Below are 19,891 nucleotides of genomic sequence, written 5' to 3' on the forward strand. Positions count from 1 at the left end.
GCTTGCCAGGCAGGCGCTTTTTGCCGCTGAGCTAAATCCCCAGCCCCCTCATTTTGAAATTATATTAATAAAGGGAGTTTCTATCATTTTTCTACTGTAAGACCCCAATACTCTTACTTAGTTCTGCTCTTTGTTAAACACTTTGTTAAACTCAAGTAATCTTTACTATTGTTACTTCTTACAGAGCAAGATCAAGAGCTTGCTTTCAACTCTGTATCTTTAAAATCATTTCCTCATCTATTTTTCCATTTTAAACCTCATACTTTGAGGTCACTGACAGTATTTTGCACCTGCCATGCAGAGTTTGATCCTCTCCTTTCCCTTTTTACTCATGTCCTGATTTCTTTCTCATTTGTGCTTAGACACACAGAAGTATAGTCAGGACCTAGGCTTTTATGGATGTCCTGTTAGTTACATCTCAGGAGGAAGGATCTGAGTCTTTATAATTCTCCTCAAGGTCATAAACAACAAGCCAAGGTCTCAGTGATGTTTTACCTCTGCTTTCAATTCTTGTGGACACTGATCACCTTTAAGTCAGTCTTTTGATCATGGCAAAATCTCAACTGCCTTTTCAGGTTTTTATCCCTTACCTCACACTATCAAATTCTTAGAATCTTAGTATCATAAAGGGCTGAGACCTAAATCTAATTTATTTTATCTATATCCTAAAAGACATTTAAAATTTCAGGGCTGTCTTACCCCTGAGCCCTGCGTACTTGCCCTGTCCCATTTTGGCCTCACTCTGTACTTTTCAGCAATACCAAGCTACCTATAGCTCTTCAAATATGCCTTTGTGTTTCAAGCCCTGTACTTTTTCTCATGTTACTTCCTCCATATAGAATCTCCTTCCTTATCTTCTCCTCTTAGATAATTACTTTTCCAGCTGTAGGTATCATCAGCTCAGGTATTACCTCCTGTGGAAACCTTTCCTGTTGCCTCCTAAGACAAGTTAAGATCCCTATAGTTAGGGCTGATGCCAACCTGAGTATCATTCTAGTATCAGCATCTAGTACACTACACTGAAATCACCTGTGCATGTTATTGCCTTCAGACCACACTGCTGTGATGTACTTGAGGGCTTGAATGCATCTATTTATCTACTGCAAGGTATATGGCTCTGGACACACAGCAGGTACTCAGCACCTATCTGGCTCTCTTTCTGGCTGAATTAAAATGAACTGAATAACATGCGCTCTAATATAATATATGATCTCTCTTTTGAACACTGTTTATGTGGTCCTCGCTCACAGAATGAAATACACACACACACACACACAGACACACACACACACACACACTGCAATGCAAATATATATGTGCATACACACATGCTACAATGCAAATATAGTTATGCATATGCAGTTTGCAATCAGAGACAAGGGACAAGACACTCAAGTCAGAGGTAAGGCAAAGGTCATCAGGAACTTCTGCTGTTACTTAAGTTTGAGTGATCTTTTCTTTTTTTCAGAAGGCTCAGTAAATTCCTAATAATTCAAGAGTTCTGTCACTAGCTCATCTAAAAATTAACTGCTTATAGAGCAGGTTTGGTTTCTTTTCATGGATTTTAGCTATAATTTTGATTTCTTGGTATTTCTTCATTTTCATCCATGTCCTATGTCAGTTACGAGAATGACATCTGTTCTTTTTAGACTGTTCTTTTAGATCCATGGGTTTTCCTCTATGTTCTACTGTTACTTGTTTGTAAGGCTCAGGAATCTTTAGTCATGTTGTTCCTCTCCTGACTCGGTCTATTGCTCAAAATAGACAATGCCTACCTAACTTGGGAGAGACTGAGAAAGTTAAAAGTTCCATGAAAAGGAAAAAGTAGCATTCATTCATTTTCTATCCACCTTGAGAACTGTTTATCTCCCTTTGTATTATAAACTGGCTGGCTCAGATGATTTGAAGCAAAGAAAGAAGAGCAATGATTGATAGGGAAAAGTATTTAGTTAGATGTAAAGGTGAACTAAAAGGTGTTTCCTTATTTTACTGTGTGGTTATTGAGACTAATTCTTAATCATTAAGAGTCTTTTTGGATCTAGAATGGTTTTTCCATGAAAGAAAATGAATTACTAAATTATAAAATTAAGCTAATGGAAAGGAAAGACTTTTCACTTATAACTGACACTGTGAATTGCTTCCTCCTCCCTGCTTTCTGTCCTTTAAGAACCAGAATTACACCACAGTGGATGGTGGAGGTTCCATTGGGCAAGTTCTACTGCGCTGACAGTGTTAGCTACATTCAGTTCCACTATTTGTGGCCTGTGGGTTGTGCCTGACATACAAATTAGAGCAACAACCGACTTCCTGCTTCCAGGTTCACCAAACAAGGACATGCTCACCAGAAGCCATTAGGGTGGCTTTGTGTTCCTCTACTCCATCAGTGAGCTAGGATGGTGAAGGATTTGATTATTTTATTTTATTTTTAATACTTCTTCTAGGCTCCAGACTCACTGGAGACATGCTGACACATAGTGCCTTTGTCCACACAATGTGATGCCCTTTACCTAGTAAAAGGGTGAGTCCATAAAGGTGCTGCCTTCCTCCAGAACAAACAACGGAAATGCATCAGGAGAGCTCAGCTGCAGACAGAATGCACATCATGAAGCAGGAGCCACCCTGGGATTCCTCAGATGAAAGCCGATTTCAATGAACATTGTGTTTCAAAGCCTGCTTCCTCTGGCCCTGTAAGGACTGCAGAAGGAACATCCCACTTGCGTCTGCTGACACAAAGGAATGCTGTGGCTGGGAGATCTTATCCAGCCTTCCTGTGCCACAGCAACAGAGCTCTGGTTGTGTCTCCTAAGAATTGCTCATTGTTTCATGGGGACGACTGGCTCCTTAGGGTGGGATCTGATGGCATCTCATAGAGTCGGAGGTAGGTGGTGCTGGGCGGTCAGCCAGCCACATGACCCAGCTCGCTGGCTTCAGGGAAGTCAGTAGAGGAGAACACTTCACCCAAGTTTTCCGGGTGGCAAATAGCTAAGCATTTAAAGTTTAAATGTATTTATATTTATTAAAATATGCACATACTGTTTATTTAATAATGTCTTCAGTTGTACAAGTTAAGAACAGAAAATAGAAGGGACATCCAAGTTATCTTTCTTGAAAAAGCTGTTTCCTCTCCTCTTTTAACTTACAGCTGTTTGAATCTGATAAAAATGAGAATAATCAAGACGTGTTTTGAAAGCAGAAATTTGATGATTTAAAACCAGCCCTGGAGAATTTAAATGCCAATATACGAACACTTAGTATTTATTATATAAATTTCAAAAATGTATTCTTGTTTCATGAGAATAAACTTCAAGTTTTAGTCATCATATTTATATTTAAAAGCATAAGTTAATAACACTGGATTAGTTACAATTGGCCAATTCTAGATAATGTCTCCTTTACTTCGAAAATTCATGGCCTTTTCCAATAAGGGAAGAGTGATTATTACTCATTCAGGGACACAGGAGAGTATAATTTGGATTTGCTTCTCTTTCTCCAGCAGCGACAATTAGTACATATTGTCAGAAAGTATAACTTACAGGAAGGCACGTTAAGGAGTAAGGGTAACCATGTGTCTAAACCACGAGTCTAACGGTTTTAATCCTTCCTTCCCATGTCTTCAGAGAGAACTTTCTGAAATGCTCTTTGCCCTGAAGATATTTATGTTCAATTATTTCAGCAAAAGCAATTATTCTCCTCTAATTTTGAACAAGGTCTTGAGGACCAAGGTATGACCAAAATAGCATCTCCTTTCTGAATAGACTTACTAAATATTTCACATATTGTAATTAGTTATGAATAAGTTTGTCTTCTCTTAGTGAACAGTGAGTTATATTCATCTTCATATTTCCAGTGTCAAACAAAATGTCTAGCTCATATTGGTACTAATTGGATGGACAGAGGGATAGGTGTATGAATGGTTATATAGATATGTTGTAGTGTCCACAGCAGTTACCAATGGGGATTTGATTGAAGTTATCTAAATAGTTCTTGGCATGACCACAACTGTTAATACTCTGGGCCATTAGTATCCTGCTCTTAGATGTATAGAGCATAGAAATCTTCAAGATTCCAAAGACCACTTCATTTAGTTTACAGTTGAGTAAATGAAATTCAAATAGAGAGAATCTGACTATGCATACTCACCTATGTATTAATAAGTGACAGCTCTGGATTAAAATCCAGATCTCTTGATTTTCAGTCAGATACCCAATGCATTATGTTGCTTTCTATGACTCACTTTTGGTGGCCGAAGGCACCCCAAGGAGCAATCTGTCACTCATGGCTTGTCTGGGAATGTGAAGGCAAACTGGGGCAAAACAAAACCAGTGGAGGGAGTGAAGCTGGGCTGCAGAACTCACATGCTGGTGGTGCTGAAGAAAAGTAAGAACACGAATGCCTCATCCTTATTCAGGGTGGTGGTGTTTCTTGTCTCTCTCAGGAGATGGCACACCCAGAATTCCCATCTCTTCTCTAGGCTCCCAGGATAACTTTTGGAGACAGTGCTGTCCATTTCTACCCCATGACTAAGATTTCTCTTTGATGTTGAGTCCCATCTTTGGGCACCCTTTCCAAAGAAACTTTCTCCCATCCTTACTAGTCAGTGAGACTGATGCAATGGTACTATCTCTAGATCTTCCTGTTGTAAAAAAGTACCCCTGACCTATCTTTTCTGTCTGCATTTGTGCTTCTCTAAATTACATTATCACAGTGTATCTAAATGCTTGTGATTGACCTATAATTAAGCAGAATGTTGTTCATTTAATAATTTAATAATTTAGCCTTTTTGAGTAAATTATTTTAGAATGAACAAATAACAGCATACAACACGGAAGAATCTTGAAATAATTATGCTTCCTGAAAGAAGCCACGCAAAAGAGTATGTCCTTTATAATTCTACTTATGTAAAAATTGAATATGCAAACTAGTCCAAGAAAGAAAGGAAACATATCCATGGCTGCCTGGGGAAATGGGGAAGGAAAGCAGAGAAAGAAGAATAGAAAGAGAATCACATAAACCTCTAGGGGTAATGCATACGCTCACTCTCTTAATTATAGTGGTGATTTTATGGTTATATGATATGTTAAAACTTACCAAACTGTGCACCTTAATTGTGTGCATTTTATTGTATGCCAATGTTTATTGTGTGTCAACTACACCTCAAGAAATCTTTTACTAGAAAAGATTGCAACCCTTTAAACTTCAACCAAAATATTGTATTAGTCAAGGTTTAATAAAAAAAGCAAAAATGCTAGTGTGTGTGCATGTGCATGCATGCATGCGTGTGTGTTTGTGTGTGTAATATAGACACAGGGATTGAATTTATGTCAGTGTGAAGTGTAAGGCTATTGTTTTGAAGCCTGAAATCTAAGGACAGGTTGTGAAGAAATGAATATTGCTATAAAATACGAAAGAGCCAGAACAGGTTGGAATCCCAGGCACTGCTGGAAATCACAAGAACAGTCCGAAATTCGTATCAGTTCTTAATGCCTTTGCCTTTGTGTGACAGATGTCCTGCAGAGCAGATCCCTCCCCATAGAGCTCACATGCACCCCAGCCCAGGCCATGCAGGTGAAGGTGAACAGTTGCAGGCCAACTGAAAGTTAATTCACTGCCTCCTGCAAGAGATGAGTGAGCAGAAACAACGTGTACGAGTTATCAAAAGGCTACTGCTTCACTTCTTGCTCCAGAATCTCACTCATCCCCAACCCTACCCAGAAATATACAGGAAAGGGAATTCTTGGAAACAGAGTTCAGCCTAGTCACGTTGACTCACTACAAATTCACTCTTGACAATTTGACACTCCTACCTCTCCTTAAATCATACTTAATCTTCAAATAAAAGTAATAACACAGTCATGCCTCTACCCTAGTGTGATACATTTATCCCAAGTACAATCAAAACCACACTAACTTGGGGCTGGGGATTTAGCTCAGCGGCAAAGCGCCTGCCTGGCAAGCGCAAGGTCGTGAGTTCGGTTCCCGGTACCTGAGAAAAAACAGAAAAACCAAAAAAAACAAAAAAAACCACACTAACGTTTTCCCTAGAAGAGGACCCATGGGTCTTTTTATTTTTCACCCTAGATGACATTTATTTTTCTTCTAGCTGATTCACACTTCCCCTTTGATATCCTAAACATACATACTGATGTATTAAGCCACCACTATTAACACATCTTATATTAGATGATATGATATAAGAAAGAAGATAAATACAAAGATAACTGGTGAAAGAAGTTATATCTATGTACATATATGTATACTTACACATAGTCATATCACAAAGAAGATGACATACTCATAACTAGTACGGTATCTATGTCACAACTGGTCATGCGGCTGTAGTGAATATTTATGACTATCTTCTTTCACTAGCTAATCCATGTTCCTTTTGTTCTCAGTAAGCGCTTGAGCAGGTTATGGATCTTTGCCTTGTGGGGTGAACCAAATCTTTATTCTCGAAGTGTCTGGATAACTAGCAGTTATACTAATTGAGTTAACATAGTTTTCTCTTGGTTTTAATCACAGGTTATGGAAGTACTGAGGCAATCTAGAATACCTTTAGATTTTTAAAACACTCTTCTCCTGACTCTCTGTGTGGAAGCAGGCTAGTGACAGTCACTCTCTTTCCTGCCTGATGATTCAGTGGCATGACTCAAAGTGGTCAGATGGTTCCCCAGTGCAATCAAGCCATCACATGTACCCTAGTGTAAGTGTTTCCCATTTTCGAACTAAGACCTCTTGATCATGAGGACCTGCTGTCATAGGGATGAGATGCAAAAGTTGGTTAGAGGATCACTAGGGATAACAGTGAGAAGATCCTCTCCCCTTTCCACTGCTAGGTTCCCTGACCAATGAATCCTGGCTAAGCGAATAACAGAAATCTATTGGATATTAATTTAGAGCATATTTTCTCTCCTAAAGGGCCATAAGTGATCCTGTAAGAGTATTTCACTGTCCAGCCAGCTACTTCAGACTTATGAAGAGCATACAAAGATCAGTAATCTTCATGAATCCATTTCAGTATCTCATTTTCTGTGAAATAAGTTCCTCGGTCAGAAATGGTTTTGTGTGAAATACCATGGTCATGAATACACCATGCACGGGTTTGGTGGTAGATTGAGCAGAAACGTTGTGGACAGGGAAGTCTGTGCACATACGTAGGAAGTATCCATTCCAGTAAGACAAACACTGGCCTTTCCATGGGAGCAGTGGTCTGATATAATCAACCTGCCAATAAGTCCCTACCTGGTACCTAGGAATGGTGCCATGCAGTTAAATAGAGTTTGGTAAATGACTGTGAAGATATCAGTATGTAATAAAACAAGCATTGTTAATTTTCTACCACTTTGTTTGTAACTCTGTATTGTCTGTACTGTTCTTTTGCTATGTTGTAAAATGCTGTCTGTTAATGTTTTCCTCCTTTTATTTTTAAAATTAAAAAAAATAGATGTTTATATTGCTGAGTCTATGCATAACTTCTGTCCTTACTACCACTGCCACATTTCTCATGAGTCAGTTGGGAAAGAGAGGAGCTGCTTTGGAAGGAAGCTGACTGAAGAATTTAGAATGGCTCATCCTATCCACTTGATAATTACAATCTTCCTCTGCCGAGTTCATCCTTTAGTAAGCATTCACATGGACACCAGTGTCTTTACGTGCTGTGTCCATTTGGAGAGGTTATCAACCTACCTGTTTACCAGATTTCCTTGTCAACAATTTATCAGTTATGTTCCATCTAAATATCTGACCCATGAATCAGTGTAGACCTGTACTGACCTTTGGGGCCACACTAGAGTGGGAATGTCACAGAAATAGAGACCATAGGTATGTTAGGCCACTCACTCATGCAATTTACCTGTGCCTTTCAGACCTATTCAAGCCCAATTTCATGTAAAGCACATCTCTTTGATAATGGAGCATTATGGTTCATGCTCACATTTACTGCTTGTTGGGTCAGATAGCACTAGTAAAAGGCAGCTCAGGTCACATAGTAATTTGGTTAGCCATGGTCAGGCATTCAGTCTCTACCAATGCCCAGTAGCAACACAAAGGCTGGTTCATATAGAAGAATCATTATCCACAGAGGATGCTCTAAATACTAAGTGTTTGCACTGTGATCTACCCACAGAAGCCTGAAGAAATCTTTAAATGTCATCCCTGTCACTGACATTCTAAGCACTATTGGATTTTCTGGATCATATGGTCAAAATGGCAGGACAGCTTGCACAGCAGTCTAGATATGAAAACCCTGGGCCCTACTCAGAGTTGGCAGCTTTTTGGATCCTCTGGTAAATGTGTCAAAAAGAGCAGCTCAGGATGCCTCAGACCAGACCCCTAAAGATTCATAGAGTTTCTTTCACACTCTTTAACATTCACTGTATCCATTTATTAATGTCTACTTAGCAGAGAAGAACCCAAGAAACTGAAAGAGGATCCAGCGGAAGATGGAGGGGTTGCAAGTTGGCCACTGTCTTACAACAGTGAGATAAGCCAGCAGAGGCCACAATATGGAGAACTAAAATATGGTTGCCACTTGCCCCTGATCCTCTTGTCTTCTATAAGAACTTCTCTAAAACTTGCTTTATTCAGAATCAGGTAGGAACAGGGATTCTGGGAAATGTAGTCCAGCTCAGCCAAGCTGACAACCCACTCGCCATGTGTGGTGTCATAAAAAAACACAGTGAATAGTTTATGTTTGTTTGTGTTGTTTGATTGATAGATGAACAGATTGTATGGCGGGTTGATTACAGGGCCTTTTGCATGTTAAGTAAGTGCTCAACCACTGAGCTATGGTAGTATGGTGAATATTCAAATAAAAAATTTTAAAAGGTTGTTACAGTAAAAGCAGCATTGCACACAATCCCCCTCAAAATAGTGCCCCTCACTTCAAATACACTTATTCCATCATTATTGCCACTCTGAAGCAGTTCTGGAATCCTCTTTTGCGTCCTTTCATGGCTGCCTCAATGTGCTGAATCAGTTTAAAACATTTACAGTAATTTCTGTCAGATAAAAGCATCACAGTGTGCCCTTACCCACCTTATTCACCAGATCTGCCACTCTGTGCCTTCTGGCTCTGCTCCAAAGTCAAAATGTCCACAAAAGGTAAATGTTTTGAACCAATTCAGGACATACCGGCAGCTATGACAACATAACTAACGACACGAAGCAGAGCTTCCAGACCTGCTTCAGAAAATGGCAAGTGTACCTGAAGCGAGGGGGAAGGGTTCTGAGGTGGAATGATGGTAATGTATCTTTTCCTGTAATCATTTTTAAAATTTAAATATTTACTGTACTTTATCACATCGTGAATAATTTATGGTAGATTATTTTGAGGTAGAGAATCCTGCTTAAGAATAAGAAAAGCAGCTGGTATGTGTGAACATGATCTTTTATGAAGAACCCATGAGGCAGATTCTTTTCTCTTACCTAAAGGCCAGAGGGGGGGATATATGTGTGAGTGTGAGTGTGTGTGTGTGTGTGTGTGTGTGTGTGTGTGCTTGCACACATGTATGTCTGGCCTTGGGAAGATTATTGAGAAAGAACTGTTACCAGAAACATATTATTTTTAATAAATAAATGCTTAACAGTGTGAAAATACATTCCCAGTTTGATTGCATTATTTTTCCAGGGAGATAAAAAATTGCTTAAGCTTGAGGATTCTTTCTTTTTTGCTTTTCTTTCAAATGTTAAGTCTTCAAAGAATTCGAATTTGCTTTTTAAAAATGTGCTGCCGGCAAAGGCAGTGATATGCTCTTGCATTGTAATGAAAAGAGAGCCCCAAATGTGCTCTCCAGGCAGCCTGAAATGCTGCTCATGAAGGCAAAAGATCGCTGCTACTTTGGAATCCACTGCCCTGGCAGCATAGAGGGGCCCAGTGTGAAGGACCGGTTCCTCCTGTCTGCAGCTCACATTAGTTTTTGTTTGTTTGTTTGTTTCTGAAATCTATAGTCTCAGAGAGAGCTAACATCAACTGTGTCACTTAGTGCATGAATCTATGAGTGTCTCTTTGAAAATGGTACGATCATGGCTCTGTGAAAAGGAGTATGGACCTGGAGCTCATACCCGCATGAAGAGATTTATGGTGACTAGGATAGGATTCACATCACAGAGCCACTAAAGGAAAAGAAAGCACAGATGAAACCACAGGGAAAGGGATTTTCAAATCAACCTTTCCATGTCTCAGACCAAGTCACGATGGAAACATTTGCCCACCCAACAGCGCCAGGCTGGTTTAAAAGTCCTACCACAGAAAACAGCTGCCAGCACCTGCCTCAGACACAAGAGGAGGGAAAGAGCTCAAGCGGGGAAGAGACGCAAGTACAAAAACAATCTTACCAGCTTAGTGACAAATTGCTTGTATCAGCTGATTTGCTGAACTAAAGGATGAAAAAAGTGTCTTTGACAATGTAGTCTCTTAAATAAAATTCATTGATTGACTTAGGGAACCAGGAGTTGAGTGCGCTTTTCTTACAGACATCTGTCAAGTAACTGGTTTTATACCAAAAGAATTCTGATTTTTTTTCCCCTACCATTATAATCTTTGAAGCTTTAAATCACAAATAAAATTGGTTCTTAGGATCAGTGTGTTGGGATCACAGTAGACAAAGACCCTGAACGACTGAACAAAGGAGGGAGGAACAGAATAGCATGGAAAAGTCATGAAAAATTTCCACATGGACAGGACACACCCTCATGAAAACAAAGCTTTGGGGCTAAGACTATATTTTATTACAATGTGATAAAATACTTACTAAGCCCTGGGAGGGAATAAACAATGGTTTCCCACCCCTTTTTCATCCTCTAAAATCCAACCCCACATGTTAAACCTTCTGTTCTACTTCCAAACCTCCGTTTCCTTTCTGGAGCCTAGAAGCTTGAGCTGCTGTCAAAAGCAAGAGAGAATGTGTCGGCAGCTCTGGGTGTGCGTCTGCCTTTGTGCTCACCGAGTCTATCTGCCACCACTCACTGGCCAGCTGTGACAGGAGGCGCTTGGCTGACTTATCACAGAGGAGTCATCAGGCAGGTTATCTCTGCTAAAGCTGTGTTTCCATCTCTGAAGTTTGCTTAGTAGCTGAGAGAGAGAGAGAGAGAGAGAGAGAGAGAGAGAGAGCGAGAGAGAGGGAGAGAGAGAGAAAAGGGAGAGAAAGAGAGAGAAGAGAGAGAGATTAGGCACTTTAAAAAATCAGGCTGTGGATAATAAGATTGGCTGCATTTTCCATAAAAATTATGCAACCCAACTTCTCCTTTTTCTTTTGTATTTGATTTTCTGCCTACCAGGCTAAGGAGCAGCATGAGGTCTATTTGTCATATGTAATGTGATACTGTGGTGCTTTGCAACTTTCAAAGAACTTTGACACAAAAATGATCTCATTGGATCCTCAGATGACCCTGCGATGTGGGTAGGGTTGGTGGATACTTATCACCACTTCCCATATGAAGAAAGAAGGGTAAATAGGTTATATAATATCACCAAGGTCACTTTGCACTTCGGTGGTGGAAAAAGATTCCAAAAGAAGCATTTAACTTCTAAAACAGGTATTGGTTTATTCGTTGTTAGTCTTTTCCATCACACCTCTATGAAGGAAGATTGTACATATCTTCTTAATTAAAGGGTTTTCAGGTTAAATATTTGCACAAGTAGTCAGTTTGGTAGTCTCAGTACCTAAGATTTTCAGGTGACAATCTTTTCTATATTTCTATATTCTTTTTTTCTACAGCTTTATCATTTTTCTACCCAGAATTTTTTAGCAGTCATAACGGTATTAATATTCTCTTCTATTTCTTTCTTTTCATCTTCTTTCACCTTTTTCTCCTTTTCTGTCTCTCCCTCACCCTCTTTATTTTTTTCTTTTCTTCTTTTTGTTTGATTGTATTACTAAGTCATACATAACTGAAACATAAGAGAACAAAGTTTGAGATGCTACGCTATAATTTTAGACAATGTTTATGGATTTCTGCTGTTTTGTTGGTAAAATTGTTTTTTCTAAGATAATGATTTTCTGTAGAAGTGAGTCATACAGAAGGGAAATGTGGCTTTTATACTAATCCAAAAAAGAAGTGAAAAAATTGAGCTACCCAATTTGTACGTTTTCGTACTTTAAGTTGCCGGTGATATGACCAAAACCAAGTCTTCTGTCTACAAGTCACATATTTAATGATTTTAGGGGCTGGGGATTTAGCTCAGTGGCACAGTGCCTGCCAGGTAAGTGCAGGGTCATGAGTTTGATTCCTGATACCGGAAAAAAAACAAAACAAAACAAAAAAAAAACAACAAAAAAAAAAGATTTTATTTCTTAGTAATATGATGGGTCTCACGATAAGCCAATTTTCATATGAAATGCCAAGACAGAATATCAAAATTTAGGGAAGAAAGAAACCTGGTTCTAATAAGAGGCTCTTTTCCTCATTGTTACTAATACCTGATAACTCCTCACATCAATGGCATTTTTAAAATAAGTCAAATCTAATAGTCAGTGGAACAATAGTAAGGAAAAAAAGGGACGTCATTCCAGCCCTCTGTTAATCTGGTTGCCCTTGAGAGGCTGAATGCCAAGAGGTGACAGGTGTTTTGCACCTAGATGCTGTGGACAAAGGTCTTTCCCAGGACAATGGCTTTTCTTTAGCTCAAGAGCAGTGGGTGGCTCCGTAGACATACATGCTCTGAACACAGTGCATAATTAGTAATCTTCATCAACCATTTCTACTTCTGTCCCCTTATCACCAACACAATTGTAGCAAGCTAGATTTTTAGTAAACTTTAATTGCAAGTTTAATTCGATATTCATTTATCAGTAAAAGAAGCAGTTTGCCGAACTGATTATGCACATCTAAAATGATGCTTCTGAAGATAGAAATAAAATTCCCACCAGGCATAAGTAGGGTTTTCAAAAGAAAAGTATCAGTCTCTTGGTGTTGGGGGATGGTGCTTCTAGTCTTCCACCTTTAATATGAAAATGAGTATTCATGTGAGATGGCTTTTGACTACCTATCGGAAAAATACATATCAAGTAACAAATGTATAATTTATGGAACTGATTGCTTTAAGCAGAGAAGCTTAAAAATGAGATTTTGCAACTCAGGTCATTCTCTAGGGGAGGCAAACATATGGTAATTATTCAGAATTGAAACCTGCCTGTGAAATATACAACAAAGAGGAAAAGGGACTTAGAGATAGGTCAGAGAAGCAAAACGTTCCGCCACTCTCAGAAATGTTTTCTTATCTCGATCCGCAGGAAGGGCTGAAATGGTGGTTAATAGTTCTGAACGCTACTCAGATGATGAGACTTGCACAGTAGTGGCTTTCTCTTGGGACTGTACACTGCTGCTCTGTGGTACTCTCCTGGGGGGATGGATGAATGGTTGCATCTGTAGGAGTTGAGAAATGCCCTCTAACCAGGATCAGGACATGAAGGGACAATGGCTCAATTTCATTTATGACTTTGATGCACTCTGATAAAGATTTCATAGATGAAATGGATCCTTTAAGAGACTTAAGAACAAAAATCTAACAATGAAGATAAATAACATAAAATCATCACTGTCAGACTTTGTGTCCAGAACAACTGGATTATAAACATCAAGTCAGGTGTTGTCAGCAGCCCAAGGTATGCAAGGAAATTCTTCTATAAAGGTATTTGCCCTAATGTTCTGAAATGCAATCTGAGACTGATTAGTACAGAAGTGTACTGAATGTTCTTAATGGCCAGGGTAAGGGTAAAAGGACAAGGGTAGTCTCTGAAGTAGCGCTAAAGCCCTTCATTGTCATCCAGGAAATGGTGATTTGGAAAAACAAATCATCAAAGTGTTCACATTAATGTCATAACAAATAAAACTGAATATGATAATAAGTAACCCATATACTCATTCAAGGATGAGGAGCTCCAAGAAGAGAGATGCTGGACTTTAAAATGCTCTATAAGCCGGGTGTGGTGGCGCATGTCTGTAATCCCAGCATTCGGGAGGCTGAAGCAGGTGGATCTTTGTGAGTCCGAGACCAGCCTGGGCTACAAAGTGAGCTCAAGGCCAGTTCAAACTGCAGAGTGAGACCCTGTTTCCAAAAGACAAAAATAAAATGAAATAAAATGCTTTATGAACTAGGAGAAATGCATCCTTAACTGGCATCTTATTTTCTGAGTTTTGTTGGTTTGTTTTTAGTATTGATTTGAATGTCTCCTTTGGAAGAGATAAAATTTTTCCAATTTAAAAAGAAAGAGGACTGGCCATTAAGAGTAGTGTGGTAGATTGACAACTGGTAGTCAGCTTGTAATAGCCAGCTGAACTGAACCAGTGTGGTGCTGGGTGTGGGAGGCCCACCCGAGGGCTGTTGCTAACAAAATAAAAAGAACTGGAGAAGAAGAGAGGCTGTAGGAAGCTGTTAGTTCTCTTAGAGGAGTTTGTCGTGCTGGCTTTCCTGATGAACTTGGCTGTTCTCATCATCGAAGGAGCTCAGGACCTTACTGTCACTGAAAATGGTTATGGCTCGCTGGGGGAGCTCTGGTCCCCACTTTGAGCATCACTTCCTGGCTCTGGAAGGGAAGACAGTGCACTGCTCAGTCTCCTGGAAAAACTTGTCACGTTGGCTTTCCTGATGGGAACTTGCCTATTTTCATCATCAGAGAAGCTTGGGACTTCACTGTTGCTGTGGATCACTGTGGTACTTTTTAGGGGAGCTCTGGTTCTTACTTTGAGAGTCATTTCCTGGCTCCAGTTCAGATCTCCCAGCCCGCTGGCACAGATCCTTCATACTGCTGGCATAGACTTTCTAGCTTCCACCACTGACCTTTTGGCCTTCCCAGAGCAAATCTGTGAAACAAGCCTTCATGAAGCATTGTTGTGGGCCCTTGGCCTCCAGTTGGACTCCTGGGGGGCATTGTTATGGGCTCTAGGTCTTCAGCTACACTCACGCAGGCCATTGCTGTGGGATTCAGGACCTCAGCTGGATTCTTCTGATCCTACTGTATGGACAGATTTCCTGTGCTCTCTTGTATATGACTCTTTGAGTGGCTATTATAAAATGATATTATAAATTGTGTGTCCTATATTGTATTGTGCTCCTTGCAAAACCTGACTAAAACAAGTAGAATAGATAACATACCGTAGAATTCTATGTACATGTATTAAGTACTAGCTATAAGCCTCAACTTGGAAAAATCTCAAAAGTGTAAAATTGAGCAAAAACAAGGTAGAGAAATATGCACATGGTTCCATCTATATAAATTTCAAAAGCAGACAAAATTAAAATGTCTATTTTTAGGAATCCATCCATACATGGTATTGCTATAAAGAAAAACAAGGAACAACTAACATAAAAATCAGATTGCTGTTTTTATGAAGAGGGAGTAAAAGAGAGGGCAGTGTCATCAATGTGGGCAGAGGACAACACAAATACTGGTAGTGTCCTATGAGCTGCTGTCAGGTGCTTGAGCGTTCTTAGTATCCTCTGACAAAGATATAAATGTTATCAAATGTTCACTTAAATGTATGATTTATGAGTTTGATTTTTTTAACATATGAGTCAATTCTTGTAATTTCATTTCTTGAAATCTGAACATTTCTATCTTCCAAGATCCTTCCAAGATCCTACGAAGACACCCAAGATGTAGGGTTTCCAGATTTACAGGCAAGGTGTCCGTAGAGCAAAAATACATCAATAAAGTAAAATAAAAATCAGGCAAACAACTAGGGTGAGTTTGAACCTTGCAGAGTTCTGATTTAAAGAATTTGGGACTCATCCACCCCAATTGCTCCACTACAAGGTTGCTCACCTCATGTATACCTCGTCTAGGACTACTTTGCTTGGTCCATTTCATCATGATAAAATCCATCCGCCTACTCCAGAGACGTCTACTTTAGAATCATGGCTTTAAAATTCACTGGAACATATTATCAAGGACAGAGAGAATCAGATAAGACCACAGAATGAATGACAAAGGAAGAGGAGGTGTATTTCATGACATAAACAGGATCTGAAAAGCCTCTGAAACTTTATGTATGTCTGACTCATGATATCAACTCTCTCTTCCTTACTTTTCTGAAACAATCCACAACTGTCAAGCGCTTTCTCTTGTTTTTATTCTCAGTCCTTGCTGATGCCTGAAAACTCACCATGTCCAGGTAGCTTTGGTAGAAAGTCAGAGAGATCTGAGAAAAGACAGAGAACATCACTATAGCCAGGTTCCCTCAGATACTTTGGCTGACGGAGCTGTTCTCCTCTGTAGGAAGTACACCTTCACCTGCATTTGCATTTGTCTTCACAGGAAGTTGCTCTTTGTTTCCCAGTGCTAACTCTTGTTTTGTCCCTGAAGCTGCAAACTAGACCATGATTTTCTATCTACAACCCACTCCATCTTCACGTGTGAACCTTGAGAGACAGGAAAAAGCCAACAGATCCTTGCACCTGTTCCAACAACACTTCTAGGACCAAAGGAATGAACCATGTTTCGATTGAGGTATAAACCAGAACATTCTACAGGGCAGCAGGAGGTCTGTAGTTTGTAACAATTTATTATATACTTTATAAAGAAGTAGATGAAAAGAGTTCAAAGACTACCAACTTCCTGTCTCTCTGTCTCTGTCTATCTGTCTCTCTCTCTTTCTCATACACAGAGTGATAAATATTTAAGGAGATGGAAATACTAATTATACTAATTTGGTCATAAAACATTGTATAGGTGCATTCTGTACCTCATAAATGCATACAATTTTTAAAAGGTACAAAAAGTGATAGCTTTCCTAAAAACTTCTTCTTTTAGGTTCTCACTTTTCTATTCTGAAATAATGTTCATAGACAGATGCTGTCACTACGGTAGGCCGTACATTAGATCTTCATTCTCAAAAGCCACAGAGACGTCACTCATTTTTATTTAGATAACAATTTCTTTAAGCAGAATTAGTTCTCATTTCAAAGTTATTCCCTTAAATTTATTTATTTATTCATTTTTATTTTAAAGAAAATAAAAAATAATAAGAAAAAAAACATTAGAAACGATACAAAATTTTAGTAAACAAGATGGTAGGAATTCAGCTATGGTTGTTAAACTGCATATTGTTGTCTTCAGATTAGTTGTTCAGGTTACCAGGTATAAGCATGCAAAATTGGTCAAAAAATTAAAAGAAATTAAAAAGAAGAAACAGGAAGGAAAAAATATATATGTAAATACACAGAATAGGTGGGATAATTGTACTGCTGATTTCTACTGGTCTATTGAAAGGAACAGTTAGTGCTCAATTTCTTTTCCTTCTTTTTAATTTTTTTTGATCCATTTTGTCTGCTTATATCTGGTAATCTGAACATCTAATTTGAAGAGATGTCGCTCTTAGCAGCTTGTTTCTATGAGTTTTGAGCCTACCAGTCTTTATTAGCTATTTGTTACACTATTTGGTGATGTTAACAACCTATTCACAGCTGATTTGCTAACTTTTCTAGGGAAGCAGCCTTCACTCTGTCCTCTGAGGAACTGTCTCTGTGTGTTTAAGAAGCAGCAGAAACTCGATGGCATAAGAGTGGACCTCATTTCCGGCTGTGCTGGGGCATTATGCTTAGTAGCTTCCACCTTCCTGGTACTTCTCTCCTGGGCTGGGACCCCGAGTGCCCCACACCTGTGCCTGATGCCTCTGGGAAGCCTAGATGTGGATGGGAGGTGGGGTGAGTGGGAGTCCGGCTTTCCTCCTCCCTTCCGCACATGAATGGACACACACCTGTTTTGTTTAGAGCTGTCTTGATTGACCTGAAGGGAAGGAGTAGAACTGACTTTGTGTTTAATCTTCTATCTTTCTTCCAACACAATTATTTGAAATATAACTTTAAAAAGTGCAACTCTCCTATAAGTTTCTTGAAATGTTTTTTACAGAAAGATTTGTTTCTTTAACTAATTTTTAAGCATTTATTGATCGATCCACCCCCAAAAAATCGATGAACAGGTCAGAAGTTTTAAATTTTAAATATCTTGAAAAGCTGCAGCCCTTGTTAAATTTTTTCATAAGACAATTCATAGAACGTTACTGAGAAGCAAACATATTCTTAGAAAGCTTCTCATTCCAGACTCAACTGGGTCAGCCCTGAGGTTATTCTGGGAGCTGACTACTTTATTCACTCTCTGAATCAGATTCTGACACATATTTTTTATAAGTTCTTGGTCTTTTTTTTGAAAACTGACAGGCCTATGGAAAAGTTAATAGCTTGGTGAATATAATGTGCTTATGTCTGCAAACAATAGAGATATTAAAAAGGTGCCCTATTTTTTACTATGAATCTTCCGAGGAGCATTTAAAATGTGAACCCAAATCTGACATAAAAAAGCGCAAGAGATTGTGGCACTTTGATCTTCATTTTCACTTTGTCATGCAATGTTTTAATTTTCTTTGAGACAAAACTGCTTAGATCTCAGGCTCAGATTATATATTATACAAAGGGATCTATAGAATTAAAGAGATGGAACAAGGTTCTTGGGAAAATGTAGCTTCTGTGAAATATAGGCATATTTGATCAAAATGACTATTTCTACATTATTTCTGGACTAATTTAAAGGTAAAGCTGAGGATGGTTGGTGTGTGAACGACCCTAATGCCTTCTATGAATGCTTTATAGATGCAAATCAGATGATATCATTTAAGGAGATATGAACAGGACTCAATAATTATCCTAAATAATAGGATTATTTTGTCACTAATAATTTCTTTATATTCTACAGTTCTTTCAGGGATGTTTCAATTTATGTTGAGAAAATAGCTGTCAAACTACAACAATTTCCTCATAGTTCATAAAACAATATGTCATCTTCAAATTAAAAATGCATACTTCATTTTGCAGCACGAAAAGTCCCATTCCTTGGACTGTTACCCCATCTGTCCACCACTTCTCTGAAAATTTTCCACAGGAAGCCCCAATTCACACCAATAATTTATGAAGGAGTGCACAGATTCATGGAAAGAACAGAAACTCTTCATGTTAACAGATTTTGACGTAATCAGTGGGGGTGGGGGCAGACTCTCTCCCTCCCAGAAGGCTATGCTTGGAATCCTCTTCTCCATTTGTGCATGGCTGCTACCGTCTTGTCCCGTTTAAAGGTCACCCTGGAATGATCTTTCTGACCACCTAATCTAATTGCATGTTTGATTATATAATCGTCCATGCAGCACTTATCATTGCTTGATACTTCGGGGTTCGGTTTGTTCCTTGGCAATCTCCTTGCACTTGCAAAGCGTGAACTTTGCTCCATTCATGCTATAATCCTGCACCCAGAATGGTGTGTGACAAGTGTTATGATTTGAGCCATTTCCCAAAAAGCTTTGTTGCTGACCTAACCCCCACTATCTCAGAATAGCCTTGTTTAGAATAGCCTTTGCAGATATAATTAGTTAAAATATGGTTATAAGAAAAAGATGTGCCCATAATCCCCGAAGATAACTACTTTTATAAGAAATGGAGAGAGAAACACACAAAAGAGCACTATATGAATCACAGACATCTGGAGAGGCTGGTCATGTAGAAAGCAGCCAGAGAGTGGAGTCTTACTGCCACTACCGAGGCATGCCCGTGGCTATAGGAAGTTTGAAGAGACAAAAAAGGCTCCTTTCCCCAAAGCTTCCACAGAGCAAGGTCCTGTCAACACCTCAATTCTCTCTTCACATTCTGAGCACAGATATTCTCCCCTTGAACCAGCAATCAAATATCTGCCTTAAAAATGAAGCCAAAGAAAAAATAATGTGTTAGTAAGAAAAACACACTGTAAACAGACCACCATTCTGTTGTAGTTTGTTACTTTGGCTTAAGATAATATGGCTAGTGTTTTATCAGGAAGATGTGTAGGACAAAGATTTTTGCCATAATTTTGTGCTCATTATTTCAGTAAATTTGCAAGTCTCAGCTGGCATCATTCAATAATTTTAAAAT

The 19,891-nt window shown here is 39.0% G+C and overlaps 2 long non-coding RNA genes across 2 annotated transcripts in view; one reads left to right on the top strand and one right to left on the bottom strand.

Moving 5' to 3' along the window:
* LOC106149207 overlaps nt 1-11,088 on the bottom strand; it is a 90,161-nt gene extending 79,073 nt beyond the window's left edge. The window contains exon 1 of the long non-coding RNA XR_001235221.1: nt 10,944-11,088. This is a non-coding gene — a long non-coding RNA (uncharacterized LOC106149207). The remainder of the gene's footprint in view (nt 1-10,943) is intronic.
* A 200-nt stretch (nt 11,089-11,288) lies between these two features.
* LOC106149205 lies at nt 11,289-19,863 on the top strand. The gene is made up of 3 exons (XR_001235218.1): nt 11,289-11,535; nt 16,305-16,448; nt 17,426-19,863. It is a non-coding gene; the product is annotated as an uncharacterized LOC106149205 (long non-coding RNA).
* Nucleotides 19,864-19,891: the final 28 nt, after the last annotated feature.

This window comes from Chinchilla lanigera, unplaced genomic scaffold, assembly GCF_000276665.1.
Source record: "Chinchilla lanigera isolate Chin_1 unplaced genomic scaffold, ChiLan1.0 scaffold00038, whole genome shotgun sequence".
In the NCBI taxonomy this organism is placed as follows: Eukaryota; Metazoa; Chordata; class Mammalia; order Rodentia; family Chinchillidae; genus Chinchilla; species Chinchilla lanigera.